This window comes from Palaemon carinicauda, chromosome 11, assembly GCF_036898095.1.
Source record: "Palaemon carinicauda isolate YSFRI2023 chromosome 11, ASM3689809v2, whole genome shotgun sequence".
In the NCBI taxonomy this organism is placed as follows: Eukaryota; Metazoa; Arthropoda; class Malacostraca; order Decapoda; family Palaemonidae; genus Palaemon; species Palaemon carinicauda.
The window spans coordinates 14,346,191-14,366,612 of record NC_090735.1 but is presented as its reverse complement, the minus strand read 5'-3'; the positions used below and the strand labels follow the sequence as shown (position 1 = coordinate 14,366,612).

General features: G+C 40.0%; 1 long non-coding RNA gene across 2 annotated transcripts; it reads left to right on the top strand.

Annotated features, from left to right (window-relative positions):
* Positions 1–4,754: 4,754 nt before the first annotated feature.
* On the top strand, positions 4,755–12,685 carry LOC137649622 (uncharacterized). Of its 2 annotated transcripts, none has more exons than XR_011045792.1 (4): positions 4,755–4,838; positions 10,289–10,454; positions 11,078–11,161; positions 11,996–12,685. It is a non-coding gene; the product is annotated as an uncharacterized lncRNA (long non-coding RNA). The 2 variants fall into 2 exon arrangements; XR_011045791.1 differs by having other exon boundaries at positions 10,289–10,479.
* Positions 12,686–20,422: the final 7,737 nt, after the last annotated feature.

Here is a 20,422-nt window from a genome sequence, read left to right as displayed (position 1 = left end):
AACAATTATTCCTGGTATATAAAATAAACTTAATTCGCAAGACACACTAGGCAAGGGCTGATAAGAATACAAGTAGAGCTAGAAAATATTACTCTCTTTACGGAGCTATTGCCAATAGTACACCTCTGATGGCATGCAGTGTGTATTTAAATGACACCCTTGGTTGTATCTTAACTCTGAATGGCCTCCCAGCGCTGTGTCATATGACCCAAATCCGAAAAAAAAAAAAAAATGTTGGCTATATGAAATCGTTTAATGTCAGTGTCTATGTCGATATATTTCTTTTATCCTGAGTTAATTCTAGTTATAATCATATCTTAAAGCTTTATAAATATATCAAAATAATATTTCTAAAGAAATAGATTAAAAATACTTGCTAAGATAATCGTAAAATTAAATTGTCTTGCGATAATCATTGTATTGTTAAGTAATATACCTAAGTTTCTCATTTAAAATGTATCGTTTTCTTTTAACATAATAACGTTTTCTTTTTATAGAGCATAAACTAATGTAAAAAACTGTGAGTTGTGTTCATGAAGTGACGTTTGGCAACGTAAAAACATTTGTTTCTATCCTATACCTGTACTTTTGAGAATGCTTTTTTAAAGACCTTGAGTCCAACCAACCAATGGGAGATCTTTTTACAAAGCTGGTAGCTGAAAACGCCAATGAAAAGAGGCGATACAATTGTTAGGTGTGGTGGAGGTCGCTGGTTGGTTGAAGGACTTCTTTGCTTGAGCTACCGAGGAGTCATTGAAGCTAAAGACATCATTTTGAGAAGACGTGTTGTGTAGCTAGTGCCTATTTTAAGAAGAAACATTTAAGGTAATTACCAGCTATTTTAAGTTTGGTATTCTTACAATCTCGGGGATACAATTTTAATTCAAAAGTCAAGTTTGATAATCAATATCTTAAAAGCATTTGATTGTGTTGTTTCGAAAAGCTTACGTATCGAGCTATATATTCCAAGATACTTTACGTTTACTTTAATGGCTGCTTTTTCTGGTCCTATACAGCAGGGGAAACCTACACTTTGAAGGTTTTCTGGGTGTGTCTTTATTCGTTATAATTTACGAAGATGTTGTTCAGTGTGATTTGAATTTTGAATAGACTCTCTATACATTATAATGCCCGATATTCATATAATAATTTATAACTCAAAATTTGATAGGTTTTTCAATAGGTATATTGCCTTATTCGCCAGTTTCGACCTAAATATAAAAAAGGTAAATCCTATATTGATGAAAATGTTAGCTAGATAGATCTTAATCCGGAGTTATATCATTTTATATCGTTTACTTAACTTACTTTAAGGGCTGCTTCTCTGGCCCTATACAGTAGAGGAACCTTACTCTCTACCTAACCTTCATAGTCATTTTATCATATGCATACCAAGGCATTCAGCATTTCACACCGCATATCACTCGTTTATTGTCAAATCTAAACCATCGAAGCACTTAGAGAACAAGAAAGTCTTCAGTTTCCTCTTGAAAGCCTTAATATATTCAGTCTTTCAGATGACTAGGGGGAGCTTATTATATAGTCCCGGGGCCGCATATTTAAAGGCTCAAGAGCCTACAGTAGACATGTATCCAGGTTCCAATAATTTGAAACCATTTGTGACTATTCTCGTGTCAACACGAATTGTTGGCTACACAATATGTAGTAATTCTTTTAGATATATTGGACACGAGGTTCTGGTAATTTGATGGGTTATTGTACATATTCTAAACTCAATTCTTGCTTTAAAACTAAATGAACAATACGCGATATGAAACGTTAAAATACTCTGAACGAACAAAGTAAAACGACAGTGGAGGTCCAGTAGAGACTGGGGTTCCCCTGCTGTATGGGACCAGAAAAGCAGCCATCAAAGTAAAGTAAAGTAAGTAACCAGCGTAATTCAATTAGTGTAGGAATGATCCTTTCTCTATGTGGGACACGTTTTATTAGTCTTGTTCCTCTGTTTATTATGTTTTGCAATTACTTAGTTGCCCTTTTGGTAAATTGTGGTGTCTGTTCATCATGAAAGGTCTTCCATCAAAGATTCGATTACGTCAATGTTTTTATTTCGGTGCTCTTTGCAGCATATTACTCAACTTTAAAGGATGCTTTCCTTGTCCTATCATGCAGGGGAACCCTACTCACTACAGGACCTACAACATAAGTTTGTCATATACATTCTTATGTATTTTGCGTATCATGCTGCATAGTTTGTGTTTATTGTTAAATCGATATTATCGAAGTCTTGTTATTATATAATGTTTCGAAATAGTTTTTTTTTTTTTTTATGTCTCAAGTGGTTTATAGAGGTAAAATATAAAAATAAACAGCCTATGAACAAGCAGGAAGAATAGTTCAGCTTTGTGAAGATCAAGATCATGAAAAGTGAGCAAAAACAAAAAATAATGTTCTAGTTGTCAAATATGGATAAAATAACTGGAATAAATCATGTGAGTGGGAGATAGGCTGTGCAATTATTACGTCAACATTGAGTGACTCATTGATAGGAACTGTTAAATTATAAATAAATAAAATACTAAAAACATTACCTTGCCATGCCGTATGATATTGTCCACTTTTCACATTGTGGAATTATGTCCTGTGGGACTGTATCTTGTGGGATTTTCTCTGTGGGGATTTTGTCCAGTTACTGATGTGGGCATTGTTGATGGTGGGGAGGGAGTGAGGAGGGCTTGGGAGGAGTCTGTTATGGGGAGAAGATCAAGAGGGAGGAGAGGATTAGATGGGGTGATTAGGTGAAGGATGATATGGAGAGAAAAGGTTTCGTAGAGTAGGATGCCTTTAATGGAAGGCATTGGAGAAGGCGCATCTGACAACCGACCTTTTAATGTATGGATAATGGTGGAAAAAAAGAATAGGTATCATTATTCTTTAAATTTTTATTCTAAGATATCCTTTCTTACCAATTTAGTCATTAAAAGTGACAGAGTATCGAAATTAAAAGAAATGAGAGACATAAAATAAAGTATACAAGTATACTCTAGCACACTATTCTATCCGTTTCCTAATTTCCTTTCCTCATAGGACTATTTTCCCTGTTGGAGCCCTTGGGGTTATAGCATCCTTTTTCAATTAAGGATGTAGTTTAGCTAGTAATGATGATAATAATAGTAAATCAGTAATTTTGCAGTTGGCATTTAAAATAGTGTCTTCTCCATTAGAAAGGCCGTTCCTCTTATATTTTCAGTTGTAGTTTATGGCTTTCTCGAATAAATAACTATATTTCCTAGCTTTCATTGATTGAAATAGAATTATAGCCCTTTTTTTTTAATAAATTTCTTTTATTTATTCTGTCTGCATTCCACAGCTTCGAAAATCTCTATATTTGTATTGTCCGCTCTTTTGTTTTACCAATAATATTTACCCAAAACCCTATCAAAAGTCATTATTTTCTAGTTATATAGTGTATTAAATTCAATAAAATTTTGTTTATATTATTAAATATATAAATTATTTCGACTTTGCAGAAGTTTATTAATTTTTAAAGTTTTGATTGAAAATATAACAATAGTTTTATTCTAAGATAAACTTCCTAACTACGTTGCTAGTAAAGGTTTTTAACTAGATTATTTTTATCAGTTTTAGCTGATATTGGCAACTACTCTTATGTGGAAATTATATATAGATTTATCTTCTTTCTTTTGATACATTTAAACTATAAAAATATCCACAAGTTGGTTAGATTTTTCGATTTCCTTCATTGTTTACATTTAAAGTTTTCAGTTAATACTTTTCTAATGATAATTTAGTTATCATATTTTCCCACTTTTAATACACTTTTAGCATATATAAGAGCAATTTGATATATATGAATATTTTGATGCATAAATGTACACAAATGAAGGTTTATAAGCAAAGAAACAATTGAATGTATTGTTTATATATGTCAGCTTCTCTATGGCTGTCAGTCACTGGATGGGGCACGCCCCCTTTTCTGTCATCTACGCTTTAAGGCCTTTTCCGAATAGCTATCTGCTTATTATAATGATCAATAAACATTCTATTCATAGAATAAAGTTATTGTATAATCCAAAAGCCTTTATTTATTTCAATATCTTGTTTCGTGGTTTTAAAATATTCCATTTTAAATGGCACACCTTTTTGTATTACCAAATCTTGTTAACAAAAACCCCTTCAAGATTTCTTGATTTTATGTAATATATCAAGTTATATCTTATATTGTTTAATAGAAAAAAAGAGTTTTGTTTACATTTACTTTATATCTACCAATAATATTATTTGTTAATAGTAAATATAATCTTAAGACAATATATTCTTTATTGAAAAATATGTCGACGTATAGTTTTGCTAAAAGATATTTTAAATCGATTTTTATATGTCTATTTTAGGCGCTGTTACTCTTAATATTCTGTGAAAATTGTGTCTAATTATTCATTTATCCAAATTACATATAGAAATTAAAATTAATTCCGTAGTTTCTTTGAAAATATGAATAAAACCTTATTATTCACCGGAAAATTCAACTTTGAAAAAGCTGCCACAAGTTCCTAGTACCTTTGACCACTTTTACTTAATTATCACGCTTTAAACCTAATGCAGAGAGAAATGTTTATGCTTGTTTTAATCTAAAATATATTGATAATAAAATTAAATGAAGTATTTATATTCAAAGTTGTGCATATTAAGATGATGAATAAAACAACAATGCTATTCTTGTACATCTGGCAGACATCATTCCTTCAGTAACATCGCTACAGCATATGTCAGTCGTCACTCGTCATTTATTTCTTGTCCATTATCTGGTGAACGTTCATTGACCTGCGCCATTTTCCATATTTCATACGTATTTCCACGTAAGTTCAGTTGTTTCTGCAGTTCTGTTAATGAACATCATTACTTTTGTTCATGCATTGCACTCAAAATATGACATATTTGCTGTTGATTACTTATAAATCGCAAAATTATTGTTTGTCAGACCTGTGTTTTGTCCTGGCCAATGGCGGCCATCATGGTAGACAATTTACATATATATTTTCTGATGATGATTAAGGTTCATTGCTATTTATTCAAGACCGAATACAATGGTATGTGTACATAAAATTTCTGTATTATTATAATTCATATTTTGCACTAAACGTTTTCGAGTATAGAAGAAATGAGAAGATACATTGTTGATTCTTACCTCGAAGGTTGTAATTTTCTTCGTGAAATTCTTGGTTATAACCTCGTGATTATTTAGTACCGAATATGAAGGTTTATAACCTTAGGTTGTGTTTATGGTTGTGGAGAATAATTTATATATAATGTTAGCTATTTTCCTGTCATGCCTAAAGACTCATTCTACAGTGTACTTCAGGCTTAAAGGTACAGTAATAAATCCTTTAGTAGGGACAGATATATTGTGCCCCTGAAATTGTAGTGTTAAAATACCAATATTATATATATATATATATATATATATATATATATATATATATATATATATATATATATATATATATATATATATATATATATATATATATATATATATATATATATATATATATATATATATATAGGTATTATTGTAGTGTATTACAGGGCAATGTAACCTAGTATAAAAACTACTTTTTCTTATAGAAAAAATTACGGTCCTTACCGATATATTTTCCGTGCCCCATAAATTGTTTTGTCAAAAATATATGGAGTTGATTTTGTGATGCTGCTGTCTGCTGTTAAAGCCTTTGTGTGTGTGTGTGTGTGGGGGGGGGGGGGGATTTCTTGAAATCGTAACTTGAGGATCAACATTACTTTGACTGGGCTAAGCAAGTATTTTTGGTAATTTTGTATATTATTCCATGGTAATGTAACCTAGGAAAAAAAACTACTGTTTCTTACAGAAAAAAATACGGTCTCTTAAAAAATGACACTCGTTTCCGTTGCAAATGAATAGTTTCAGGAATATATATACATCTATATCCTACGATAATGGGGGACCCCCAGTGGGAACTCGGGGCTTTTGGGTGGGGAAAACATACTGGGGAAACGGTATATAATTGTTTTCCTATAGTATTTTTGTCCAACTCATGCTCTTCTCAACGATTTATTTCTACTGCTCAATTGCTGGAAAAATTATTGACTTTTAAATAGATACAGGTATGAATATGTATTTGCTGACTGGTCTCTGTTAGTGGCAAGGGAAAGCAGAGTTTCAATACTTTTGTAGCCTATATGGTTTTTTGGCGACTGATTATTCATGGCCGTTGGACATGACTTGAAAGGAAATTGAAGGGATATGAGCTACGCTAAGGTACTCCAACCTAACCTAACTCAGATTGCAGCATCCATATTTGGCCCTCTCCGTATTAGCGATGCCCACCACTTTATTTTTCCATGCGTCCTATCATATGTCTGCGGTTTGGCTCTGCTATTATTTTGGTAGCATTTCAGTGGACTACACCCAGGTTTTTTTTTGCATGAAAAATCCCATTTTTCTGTTAGTGTGTTATTATATTATTGGAAATTATTGTTTTCTGTGGACCACCTTCAATCAGGTTCCCCAGGTGGGAATCCGGGTTTTTGGTGGATTCAAATAAAAACCAATGTTTTAAAGATGATAATAGCGAAACTCAAAAAAACAACAAAAATAACAAAAATAGAAATTTAATGCCAAAATTAGTGAAACGCCTACAGACTAATGACGGCAGAAGTACAGTACCTCTCTCGTACACCGTTTTCTCTCTCGAGCAGCGTTGTGTGAAGTATCTTTTTTCCCTGAGCACTAATTTCTAAATGGTTTATGCTCCTCCATTGCTCACTGAGCATAGACCCTTTTTGATAGAATCAATGACCAGAGTAGGTGAATTTACATTCAATTTATAAATTGATTGAACTCCACTATGCTATATCTTCTGACTACTGTATAGTGAATTTTTTTTAATGAGGCAGATTTGCACCAACATTTGGCCCGGAAAATTTTCTTAATAGCTGATTGGTCGGAACTATTTTTGTCCGAATACTTCCGACCAATCGGCTGTCAGAAAACTTTTCCGAGCTAAAAGGGCACCCCTGCGAGTCGGTGCAAATATGCCTCGTTAAAATAAATTGACTATAGTCATAATAGGGTCTGAAGCAGAAGGGGATAAAAGGCTCTTGTAAAATTACCTCTGGTAACTTGAGCATAAATATTTTGTAGCTCTTGAGTGGTTCAAAAAGGCAAAAAAATATGTATAAAAACAAGGTGTCTAAAGCATATACAAGGACAATCCAAAATCAAACCATTGTTCTCTAGCCTTGGGTAGTGCCATAGCCTCTGTACCATGTTCTTCCACTGTCTTGGGTTAGAGGTATCTCGCTTGGGGGTAAACTCGGGCACTATTCTATCTTATTTATCTTCCTCTTGTTCTATTAAAGTTTTTAAAGTTTGCATATGAAAGATTTATTTTAATGTTACTATATTTAAAATATTTTATTTTTCTTTATTTACTTTCCTCACTGAGCTGTTTTCCCCGTTGGAGCTTCTGGGCTTATAGCATCCTGCTTTTCCAACTAGGGTTGTAACTTAGCATTTAATAATAATAATAATAATGTGTGCAAAGTAACCCACAATCGGTCTTCCAGTCGAAAGCAATTGACTTAGACTCCAAAATAGCGTTCACATTTCAATTGATCGACAAGTTATGTCGCAGCTCTCGTTAATCCTAATGTACTAAGAAAAATACCAAACTAGGTAGCACATGTCCATATCTTATAGCTAATTCCAGTTTTGCTATAAGCTAATATACTGTATTGAATATTAACCAAAAAATATTAGCGACCCACAAAGTTGGTGTGCGCAGCATATCCATATCATCTTGCCTGATTGGTACATTCCCGTCAAAATGTAAATTTGCAAGTGAAGCGAGCCACATGGCAGTAAAGCCCTTTTGACTGACTTGTAGATTATTGATAATTATGGTATATTAATTTCACACCAATCACATGAACCGTATGTATTTTTGTGTTTTTCCAATTCGTTAGTTTTTGTATATGCTTTTCAGAACATTGATGCAAATGCATGGTTGTTTTGGCTTCTTCCTTATCAAAAAATTTCAGTAAAATGGGTTTATTCAGTAATTAATTGATAATTGTTGAATTTTTCTGTTAAATTTTCCGTAATGAGGGTACATATATAGTTTTAATAGTGTGACTGTGAAAATTTTTCATAAGTTACGAGAAAGGTTGTCAAAGAAATTGTGTGGAAATGGTTGATTCATTATTCCAGACTCATATTGATTAAGTTCAACTAAGGTTCCACCACCAGCGTAGAGTTATTTTTCGATTAGGTGAGAAATTAGAGTTTTAGTGAATGTTTAAAAAAATATATACTTGTATATCCATTTGAGGACATATATGTTTGTAGGTAGTCAGTTGAAATTTATTTTTACTAGAAATTTTGGGCATTTATATACATATTAACATAAGATTAGGATTAATCAGGCAAGGAAAGGTTCCATTTCATTGTTTATTTACTTAACCCTCTCATTTATTTCTTTACTTGTTAGTCTTTGCTGTAGTTCATTCCTACACAAATACAAAATATAGTCCTTCAATAATTCCACTGTAACGTAAGCGAACCGGGAACGGCCACTTGAACTTTTGATGAGGTAAGCATTGTTGCCGTTCGCATAAAGAAACACTTGCTTTGTCCTCAGCCGCCAAAGAGTACAGAAGTATTTCTCGGCATCCACGTCCGGCTGTTTTAATCCTTTTCTTTGAGTACAGTACTGGGTACGTTTTCTTGGGGAGAGAATCCCAGTATGTTCTCGATTCATTCACGGGGTGAGATGGTACGTACAAGGAACATTCATATCTTTAAGTGTACACTTCTTTTTGTGGTACAGCCGCTCTTGTTCTTTAAGAGAATGAGCATATGCACTGCAGGCAGAAATGAAGGGCTCTGCCCGTTTAAGGTCTCGTGCAAGAGTACGACCAAGTACTTGTACTGTGTGTCAGGAAGCAGGCAGCTGCTTTCGCAGTGCTTCCTAAGTGTGACCGGTTTCATGGTTCCTTCCTGCTGTAAACCCAGCATCTTTGTTGTAATCCCCAGTGAGTGTCTTAACTTCCACTGTAATATTGTTCCCTAGTTTTGTAGTTCCTGTTGGAGTAACCAGTGTGGTTTCTAGGTCCCTCACGAGACAAGAAGCATGTTCTCTGTGGTATTGCATAGTTGTGAATCTGAGATCTAAAGTAGAATGACCATCTGGTCTTAATCTCTCCTTCCTCTATCTTGGTCATGAAACTGTCAAACCGTTACTCGCTTGATCTGACAATGCTGGTGTGCTATGCTTCCTTCCGAGCTCTACTCTTTAGAATCTATCTCCCCCGTCCCTCCTTAATGAGGAGGAGGATGGTTGATTGTATACCAACCTATTGAACATCATATGCCAGGTATATCATCCCAGACTGCTATCCTCTTTTGGGGAAGGGATTCCTTGTGATTTACTGATAGCGAGTTGGAGTCCTCTCCTTTTCTCCCATACGAGACCAAGCAGACTGACACTCCCAGGGAGGAAAAAGAACCTGTCAGTTCAGTTCTAGGAGGAACTTCCTGTCCACTAATTACCAAAATGTCTTGTTTAAAAGACAAATGGTTTGTATATGCATAGGAGCAAAGAAATTTTGAAAGAAAGTATTATTTTTCCTAGCTATAAAAAGCTGAGTCTTTAAGTTTAACTTTTTATCTCAACCACCCCTCACAGTCCTGAGTTGAAGGTCAGAAGTTGTCTGACTGGCACGTGGGTAGAACTATTCACCCGCAAACATCACATGATGTTAACAAGGTCCACCTGTCATTAATTACCTCATTAATGAATTCAAGAGTTTTTCAAGTACCATGAAGACATTCCTTATTTTAAAGACTGGTGTTTGCATAGCCAGGAAAAGTATAAGTTACTTTTGAAATTATATTTATTTTATTGTCATTTATGGAGACTAACTATTGATATCTAAATTACACTGGGGGAGGCCACTTAGTATAAATTCTTTGAGAGACACTAACGGAGAGAACGGATATTAAAAAACTGCCTAAACTTAATCAGTTGAAGATGAACGTGTTTCAGGATGGTGTGTTTGATAGGGTTCAAATGTCAATTTTGTAGAGAATTTATAATTTGCTGTGCAAGAGATTTTTGGATCAAAGAAAAAGGGTTGATTTCCATTCTATATATTTGTATTTATATGGACTTAGGTAGGTATATCTGTGGGTACAGTTTTAAGAAAGGAATTTAGATATTGTAGCTATTACATTACGTGTATATACTTATGGAATATCTTTTTGCAGATAATGGCATACATTGTCGCTTCGAAAGGAAAAATGTCTAAAGAATTTGAGCACCATTCGACCTACCCTAGGGTTTCTCCAATAAGAGAGAGAGACATTTTGAGCAGAAGAGACACCTGATGAGAGAAGAGAAAATAGCTTTCTACATGCATCCAATATGTTAAAGGCAAGTATCACAGAGACATTTAATGGTAATCTTTTATCGTACATTTGATTTTCCCTTCATGGGGTTCTCTGCAGACCTATGTCAAGTTTATATTTTGATTTTTTATAATGCCCTTACGCTAAATGAGGCCTTGGTGTGTATAGGGTATGTAATCCATGGTAACAAACAATAATGAAGTGACTACTTTTGATAGGACACATGACCAACTTTATATCAATTTAGCATTGTTTAATACTATTCAGGACTCTTTTAATGTAAAATTCACAAAATTGTTTTACCCAGCTAAGAAAATGTCTGTCAAATTTCTAACTGATCCGCTCTGCGGTTCTAAATGCATAAAACATTCTAGCACGTAGAAATTAAATCTCCAAAAATAGCCGACACCAATGAAGGTTCATACTAGTATTAAATTCATCCTGTGTACTATAACACCCAACAGAATTAGCAATCATTTCAAGACCCAATAAAGATCTATACATGTTGCACAGTGTAGGCTACTCCTGTCATGGTATATCAACACCTAAGTAAATCTGTTTGCATCATTTATTTACACAGGTAAATTTTTAATTAGTTTATCCATAACTAAGTAAACGTTATTGATAATGTATTTGTTTTTCTTCTAGGTGACCTTTATAGCAACAACGCAATGGTGTATGAGACTTCGCTAGAACAGAGCACTGGAAACTAACTTAACAATGTGATAAAAGGTAATATGGAAAATGTACCTGAGTTTTGCATGTGATAGGATTTTTTTAAATGGGATTTGAAACTCCATATGAAAATGAAAGGATATCCAAATAATTGAATCTCTCATAAATGGAGTAGCACCATCAGTGCATTACTTGGTGGTGTACAGTATCTTTTTTGGCCACTAGCTGCGCTTTCTTTTTAATCTTCACCTATATATGGGTGATGAATGGACTCCCAGGCCCCATTGCTTGAGCCTTATATCCAAAATTCTTGTAATCAATTCAAGAATTGGTCCTTGCTTTTGGGCCTTGACTGTCTCATGAGTTCATCTACCAGTGCCCTTGGCAGGACTTGAATGTAAACAGTATTCTTTTCAATCTTATTCTCATGAAGTTATCAAATTTAAACTTAGCATTGTGTAAGCGAAGTTAAACTCCATTTCTATATCAACTTAACGATCACAGCATTATTGTCTTATAAGACTTGAACAAACCTTTTTCAGTTTTAGCCTCAAAGTTTGGGTGTTGAAAGCACTAACCTTAACGATTAATGTGATATTAGCGAGAACTTTTTAGCCTTAAAAACTTTTTTATGGGTAAAAAGTATTGGATACAGCACTTTTAAATGCCTAAGATTGACTTTTAAATTGTTAAGGGTATCCTAATTACAGTAGGATTACCATAATATGATATTAGTTGGAACTTTTCTGTCTTACAAACCCCTTATGTGGGAGAAAATGTATTGGGCCATCACTTATGAATGTCTAGATATGTTTTAAAATAATTGACATCTGATTACGTTATCATTGCTGTAATTTAGTACATCTAAATTCATTCCAATGCAATTTTCAGGTGACAGGGCCAAGCCAGCAAATCAGGGGAAAAGTTTTGAGCCAAGAAATGTTCTTTCAAGTTCGTCGACGAATTATGTGACAAAAATTTTGTCGAAAAGTCTGCTCAATTGTCAACCAGTTTTGTTGCAAGACAATAGAATACAAGATCTGCTTCTTGAAGTTTAAGTTCTTCCAAGATTTTCTGAAGCACCAAAAGCGTCTTCATTTATAAGTCACACATGTTTAGTGGTGGTTAGGGAAGAAATGCAAAGTGCCACCTTGTGACCAATGATATTTTATTTTAATTTTAGGGGTACAATTATTTCATGATTTTTCAATTTATGTATTTCTGTAGGATTGCAATCATGCCACATAGATATAAGATTTCTTTTATCTCTTTATCATGCAACTAACAATTTTTTTCTCTATACAGCATTGTTCTCTAGTTTTGGGTAGTGACATAGGCTCTGTACCAGTGTCTTCCGCTGTCTTAGATTAGAGATCTCATGCTTAAGGGTACACTCAGCTACACTATTCTATCTTGTTTCAGCTCCTCTTGTTATTTTGAAATTTTTATCCTCTTTATTTCCAAGTTTTATAGTTTATATATGAAACATTTATTTTTGTTATTCTTAAATGTCTCTTGTAGTTTTCCTTATTTCCTTTCCTCACTGGGCTATTTTCCCTGTTAGACCCCTTGGGCTTATATCATCTTGCTTTTCCAACTAGGGTAGCAAGTAATAATAAGAATAATAGGACTACATTATATACATTTTAAAATGCAAAGTCGACTAATTTTAAGGCATTCAAGAATCTATAAAAGAGATTTGTTCCGTAACTGAAATACAAACCACGCTATTTAGGGTTATTACTTTCGGCGTAGCTGAAATGACGAGCCATTAGAGTTTTAACGAGGGTTTACTACCCCACCGCTAGTTAGCGGGGGGTAGGGAGGGTAGCTTGCTACCCCCCTCACACACACCTGTGCTTGAGCTCACTTTGCTCTCGGCTCGGGCGGTAGTCAGATGTGTCCGCTTTCACCCTCGCCTTCGTTGACAGCCATTTAATGCTTTTTGCTTTTCCTTTGACAGGTGTGTGTGAAGTTGGCCTCTGCTATGCGAAAGTGTCCTGGATTACTAGACCACCCTTGTGGCACGTTTATGTTGGCGGTCGATGCTGACCCTCACACCCTTTGTTCGTATTGTAGGGGCCAGCTGTGTGATATAAATAAAGTATGTAGGGAGTGGTCTACCTCCCAGTGGGAGAGGTTTCCTCGGCGTCGGCAGAAGTAGTCCAGGCGGGATATTTCTCCTTCGAAGGTTTCTTTGAAAGGAGAAAATCCCAAGGGTTCTTCTTCCATGGCCCAAACCTCCTCCGAAGCTCCCACTCGATCGTTTTTTTTCCGAGAAACTTAAGTGGTAGCGTAGGCCATAGTTCTGTTGCCCAATCTCGGGTTTTGGGAGGGGGAGTTGCCTCCTATAGCGAGGCAGCTCCTCCTCCTCCTCTGGGGGAGGATTTAAATATTCCTGTAACTAATGATGATTTGTTTCAGCTTTGGGCTTCCTTGGGGATTGAGGGTTTGCCCTCCAAGGAAGCCTTGTTTGACATGATCTGGTTGGGGGCTGCTGTCAAACAATCGCCGACTTTAGCAGAAGTTGATCCTCTGTCTATCGTCGACGTTGTTGTGGCAGAGGCTTCCGGTGAGTTATTTCAAACCTCTGCCCGTGATGATCCTGCTGTAGCTGAAAGCTTAGTTCCTCCCTCTGTACATCCTTCGAGGGAGGAACTAAGTCCAACGGTCTCTCCTGCCGGTGATTCTCCCCCTCGGGGGAGTTCACTGACAGAGACTCCTCTTCGGAGGACTGCTGATGGTCGGCCCGCTGACCCCATGGCCCCCAGAGGGCGTATAAGTCGTAAAGCCCGCCTTCTTCTTCGCTGTAGAGGCCTTCCTTCACCTCACAAGGGTGTTGGGAGGCGCCTCTTCGGTTCATTGTCACCGCAGTCCGCCGCAGAGGAACCTCGCCATCGTTCTCCGACTCTCCCAGCTACAACCCTGGACCTCTCTGCAGATTGTTCGCGATCTCCTTCGGTGGAAGGTCGTCCTTACAAAGGACACGCCGACCTTCCACCCGTCAGACCTGCTGACCTGCCGTCGCCGTTCCTGGCTGCTGACGCGCTGTGGGCGCCAACGCATCCCGTTGTAAAACAGGCAACGGTCCCTTCGGGGTATCAAGGGCGTATGCGCAAGTTAGTGCATACGTCCCTTACGCGCCAGGTCTCTCCTGCGTGCCAACGCTCACCTGCGCACAAGCATTCATCAGCAGAAGCAGCTCCTGTTAAAGTGCGCCATGCTCGCCTTTGTTCTCCTGCGCGCCTTCGTTCTCCTGCGCGCCAACGATCTCCTGCACGCCCACGATCTTCTGATCTGGGCGCAGTTGGGAAGATTCCGGATAGGTCCAGGGACTTTAATTCTCCTTCATCTTTTCAGGCGAACCCCCCTTTGGTAACTCCTCCTAGGGATTGGTCGATCCCCTTCCCTCCAGAGGGAGTTTCTGACAGCACAGCTGTCAATCAGCAGCCTTGGTTTGGGTCCCTGGTCAGAGCGTCACGCAGGCTTTTAAGCCTGTTCTCTCTGAGTTGGGCCACAAATCATTGGCAGCTTCTACTCCCCTGAAGAGGAAGAGAGGAGTGTCGAACGTGGTAACTTCTCCAAGGGCGAAGCCGACTCCTCGTAAGTCCTTGAAGGCCTCCTCACCCCCCCCCCAGACTTTCACTCCTTCCCCTTTGGACGAAGATTTTCCGTCCTCAGGGGAGTTACGCGAGGTGAGGCGTTTCCCCTTCGCACCAATGAGGGAAATCCCACCTCGCGCTGGAAAGTCTTCTCGGGTATGGGTGGAGAAGAGCCTCCCACCATCGTTGTTGGAGTCCTGTATCCTTCCCAGGAGGGAGTCGAAGGACTCCAAGACTGTGCCGAAGTCATCTTCAAGGCTTAGACCGGACCCAGCCAAGCACTTGGAGAACGTCCACGAGTCCCCCCAAGAAGAGCCTATGGGGACAGGAGACTTCGCTGCTAGCCCTTCATGAGGAGAGCTGCAGGAGTCAGAGCATGCGTTCTGGCAGGTTCTGACCCTTATGAGGAATCTCAATGGGTTTGCGGATCCAGAGATCCTCCTCGTGAGGGCAAAGACACGGTCTTGGACCGAGTCTTTGGGACTCAAAAACCCTAAAGGTTAGTGCGGCTTTGCCCTGGTCTCAAGGGGTTAAGAGTGCCAGAGACAAGGTCAAAGCCCAGCTCTCCGAGCTTGCCTCCCCCAGCCGATCCAGCGCTGGCAACAAACTCCTCCCACCTCCTTGTGTCCAGAGGAGGTACTTTGATATCGTTGAGGAGACTTGTTAAGCTCTTCCCCTACACCACTCTTTGGAAGAGCTTACCAGGGGAGTCCCTCTTGAGTCACTCTCCAACCGACAGGTCTCGTTCTCGGCGACGGAGATCCATAGCCAGGAGAAGGGAGCGAAGTGTGTCATGCAGGCAACATCGTGGCTGGACATCTGGCTAGGGTCATCCTTTTACGTTCAGAGGACTTGTCCAAAGAAAGTACCAGGAAGGCCATGGAGACCTTTTTACTCTCGGGCACTCGTACGATCGAGTTTCTAGCCCACCAAGTCTCAAACATTTGGCCTAATACCATCTTGAAACGTCGAGATGTGGTGTCTGAGAGATTCCATCAAAAGGTCCCCAGTACCGAGATCAGCAGGGTCAGACATTCTTCCGTTATGGGGAAGAACTTGTTCGAGCCTAAGGACGTGGAACAGGCGGCTGAGAGGTGGAGGAAGTCCAACCAGGACACTCTCCTACATGGGACTCTAACATCGAGGCCCTATAAACCTCCAGCACCCCAGCAACCACGTCCAACCAAGACCACGAAACCGGCAGCTGCAGCGAAGACGACGGTGTCTAAGCCCTTTCCTGTCAAGGACAAGAAATGCAAAAAGTCCTCCAGGGGAGGAAAGAATCCTAGAGAGAGCGGCCGAGGCCGCAAACGCTAGGATTGGCAGTCCCCCTGCATGTCCACCAGTGGGGGGATGCCTACAAAGTTGCGCTAGAGGGTGGCAGCAACTCGGGGCTGATTCCTGAACGATTTCCGTAATCAGTCAAGGATATCGCGTCCCGTTCACAACATCTCTACCTCCCCTGACAACGGATCCAGTGTCGTTGAGCTCCCTTGCCATGGGATTGGCAAGGGGGCAAGCCCTTCGAGCAGAAGTCCAGACCATGTTGAAGAAGGACGCCCCTCCAGGAGGTTGTAGACGGGTCCCCAGGCTTCTACAGTCGACTCTTTCTTGTAAAGAAGGCATCTGGAGGCTGGAGACCAGTCATCGACCTCTCAGCTCTGAACAGGTTTGTCAAGCAAACTCCGTTCAGCATGGAGACCACAGACACGGTCAGACTTGCAGTGAGACCGCAAGACTTCATGTGTACACTGGACCTGAAGGACGCGTACTTCCAGATCCCAGTCCATCCGTCTTCAAGGAAGTACTTAAGATTCAGCCCAGACAACAAGGTGTACCAGTTCAAGGTGCTGTGTTTTGGTCTTTCCACAGCACCACAGGTTTTCACCAGTGTTTTCACCCTAATATCGTCGTGGGCACACAGGATCGGCATCCGTCTCCTCCATTATCTGGACAACTGGCTGATCCTAGCAGACTCGGAGTCAACCCTTCTTTGACACCGAGACAAACTTCTGGGACTTTGCCAAGATCTGGGGATCTGGTAAATCTCGAGAAGTCCTCTCTGCTTCCCACTCATAGACTGGTATATCTAGGCATGATCATAAGCACCAATCTCCACAAAGCCTTCCCATCAAACGACAGTATAGCAAGGCCGAGGAGGGTCGCAAGTCCTTTCCTCAGACGAGAAGAACTTCCAGCTCAATCGTGGTTACGTCTCCTCGGTTACCTCTCATCCTTGGCTCGTCTAGTTCCAAATGGTCGCCTCAGGATGAAATCCCTCCAATGGCGACTCAAGTCTCGGTGGAATCAGGGTTATGATTCCCCTGACGTCATGATCCCTATGGGTCCTGCGGAACAGATGGACCTTCAATGGTGGCTGACGACGAGAACCTACGAAGAGGAGTGGATCTTCTCGTCCTCCCCCCAGATTTGATGCTGTTTTCGGACGCCTCAAAGAAAGGGTGGGGGCCCCACGTTCTGCAACATAGGACCTCAGGCCTGTGGTCAGAATCAGAAAAGTGCCTCCATATAAATCTGCTAGAAATGAAGACCGTATTTCTGGCCCTTCAACAGTTACAACAATACCTGGCAGGTCACTCTGTGGTGGTGATGAGCGACAACACAGTAGTGGCTTACATCAACAAGCAAGGAGGTACCTTTTTAAAGCAGCTATCCCATCTCGCAGTAGAGATACTGAGATGGACCGAAGCCCACTCGATTCCACTATGGGCTCGCTTCATTCCAGGCAAGAGGAATGTGCTCGCCGACAGTCTGAGCAGAGCATCTCAGATAGTGAGTACCGAGTGGTCTTTGGATCATCTAGTAGCCAACAAAGTCCTGACTTTGTGGGGTTCCCCGACTGTGGATCTGTTCGCTACAGCGCTGAACGTGAGCTTCCGCTGTATTGCTCCCCAGTCCCGGATCCCAAGGCTATCTGGCAAGATGCCTTCCAACAACAGTGGGACAACATCGACGTATACGCCTTTCCCACGTTCTGTCTGATGAGGAGGGTGCTCAACAAGACCAGAATATCGATCAATCTTTCGATGACCCTTCTAGCTCTGCTATGGCATCACGCGGAATGGTTTCTGGACCTTCTGCAACTCCTAACGGAACTTCCGAGAGAACTCCCTCCACGACACGAGCTACTCAAGCAACCACATGACAACATCTTCCACAAAGCCGTAGCTTTGCTACGACTTCATACCTGGAGACTATCCAGCATCCCCTCGCTGAGAGAGGATTTTCGCAACAAGTTGCGGTCAGGATGTCTGGACACCTGCGAAGGTCATCCGCATCTGTCTACCAGGAAAAGTGGGGAGTCTTCTGTGATTGGTGTCGTGGAAGGGGTATCTCTCCTCTCGATGCCACTATTCCAGCAATAGCGGAGTTTTTCATGTATTTGCGGTAAGAAATGCGCCATTCAGTCTCGGCGGTGAAAGGCTATCACTCAGCCTTAAGTCTAGCCTTCAGGCTCAAAGAAGTGGGCATTTTTTCCTCGCTGGAACTTTCCCTACTCATACGGAGTTATGAACTTACCTGCCCTCAGTCGGAAGTGAGACCTCTTCCATGGAATGTGGTTTAAGTTCTCAGGTCTCTTAAAAGACCTCCCTACGAACCATTACGCCAGGCTTCAGATTGCCACCTAACTTGGAAGACGGGTTCCTACTAGCTTTGGCCTCGGCCAAGCGAGTCGGTGAACTTCATGGTCTCTTATGACATCGCTCATTCAAGGGGATGGGGGAAGGTAACGTTCAGATTCGTCCCTGAGTTTATTGCTAAGACTCGGAATCCGGGAGTGCCAGACCCTCGGTTCGACTCCTTCCAGATTTCGAGTCTTCGTTCTGTAACAGATGACCCAGACCATCTCCTACTGTGTCCAGTAAGGAGTCTGAGGCTATATCTCAAAAGAACGGCTGCAGTTCGTCCCCAGATGCAGGCATTGCTTGTGAGCACTGGGAGGACTAAGAGGAGGGTTACCAAGAATACCATCTCTGCATGGATTCGTAGGGTGATCCATCTGTCCCTGAATCCAGACCCTCCTCCGTCACGTCGCCCTAGAGCACATGACGTCTGGGATCTGTCCCTGAATCCAGACCCTCCTCCGTCACGTCGCCCTAGAGCATATGATGTCAGGGGCGTAGCCAAGTCCCTGGCCTTCAAGAAAAACTTTTCAGTGACGCAGGTGCTACAAGCAGGGGTGTGGAAGCATCAGACGACCTTCACAGCCCACTACCTGCAAGACGTGACCCACAGGAGGCTCGATACGTTCTCTATCGGCCCTGTGGTGGCTGCACAACAGCTTGTTTAAAACCTCAGGCTCCTTAATGGACAAGTAGCAGAGGGTTGAGGTCATTGTTACCCGGTCTTAGTCTGCATGAATGAAAAGGTATGTCTGGCCCTTATTTTTTTCTTCATCCTCCCCTCTCTTGGGGAAAGCAGCATCCTGGGTTCTCTGCACAGCTGACCTCGAACCACTGCAGGTAATCCTTGTTTCCTTGTGTTCCTAGTATTAAGCTAATACTGTCACGTTCCCATACCCTTATGAGGTGGTATTGGGAGAGTCCTAGCCTAAAGTTTCCATCTAAAGGACTACAGGTTAACTTCCTAGAACGAGTCACACTTCATCCCTTTACACACAGCTTATGTAGGCTGCAGCCCTTGTGTAGCAAGGTTCTAGCGAGGTGCAGGGACTCCTTATTGTTCAGTGCTGATACACTCAGATACTGAGTCCCTGGGCAAAGCCAAAAGCCAGTACTGGTTGGGACTTTCCACCCTTCCTAACGGGTGAGTCACCCATATTAAATAGCGTGTTTTGTATGTCAGGTACGGAACAAATGACAAATTCGTAGGTAATTTGTATTTTTCCTAACTATACAAACCTTAGCTATTTAATCAAACTTGCCCACCAGCCCTATCCTCCTTCAAGTCCTACCTCTAAGCAAAGTGAGCTCAAGCACAGGTGTGTGTGAGGGGGGGAAGGGGTAGCAAGCTACCCTCCCTACCCCCTGCTAACTAGCGGTGGGGTAGTAAACCCTTGTTAAAATTCTAATGGCTCGTCATTTCAGCTATGCTGAAAGTAATAACCCATATTAAATATCTAAGGTTTGTATAGTCAGGAAAAATACAAAATATCTACGAATTTGTCATGTTAGAACCCTTGGGCTTATATCATCCTGCTTTTCCAACTAGGGTAGCAGTAATGAGAATAATAATAGGACTACATTATACACACTTTGAAATGCAAAGTAGACTAATTTTAAGCCCTTCAAGAATCTATAAAAGAGACATCTTTCAAGATATTTATCTTGAATAATAATGTTTCAAGTTAGTGACCACCAGCTTCGTAGTTTTCAGTCCTTTCGACAGAAGTTGAGAGCTGATAGTTTCCAGTTATTGTTTGTCATTTTTACCGCCGACTCCCCCCCCCTCAAGCTCTTTATGTAGAAATAAACTTTGAAAATTGCTATCCAAAAAATTAAATTCATAACTCAATATTGCTAATAGACAAAATTGAATAAAATCTGCCAATTAGTGTGATCACTAGCTAGCAATATTATGTGGCTTAAAAAATCTATTTAAAGATATGTCCGTTTTTTTCCAGTTCGTCTTTACTAAATTTTCATATTAGGATTTTCAGGTTTATTTTAACATTCGGTTTACATATCATTAGTTGACTTTGCATTTCATCCTTCCAAAAAATACTTTCGCCCGT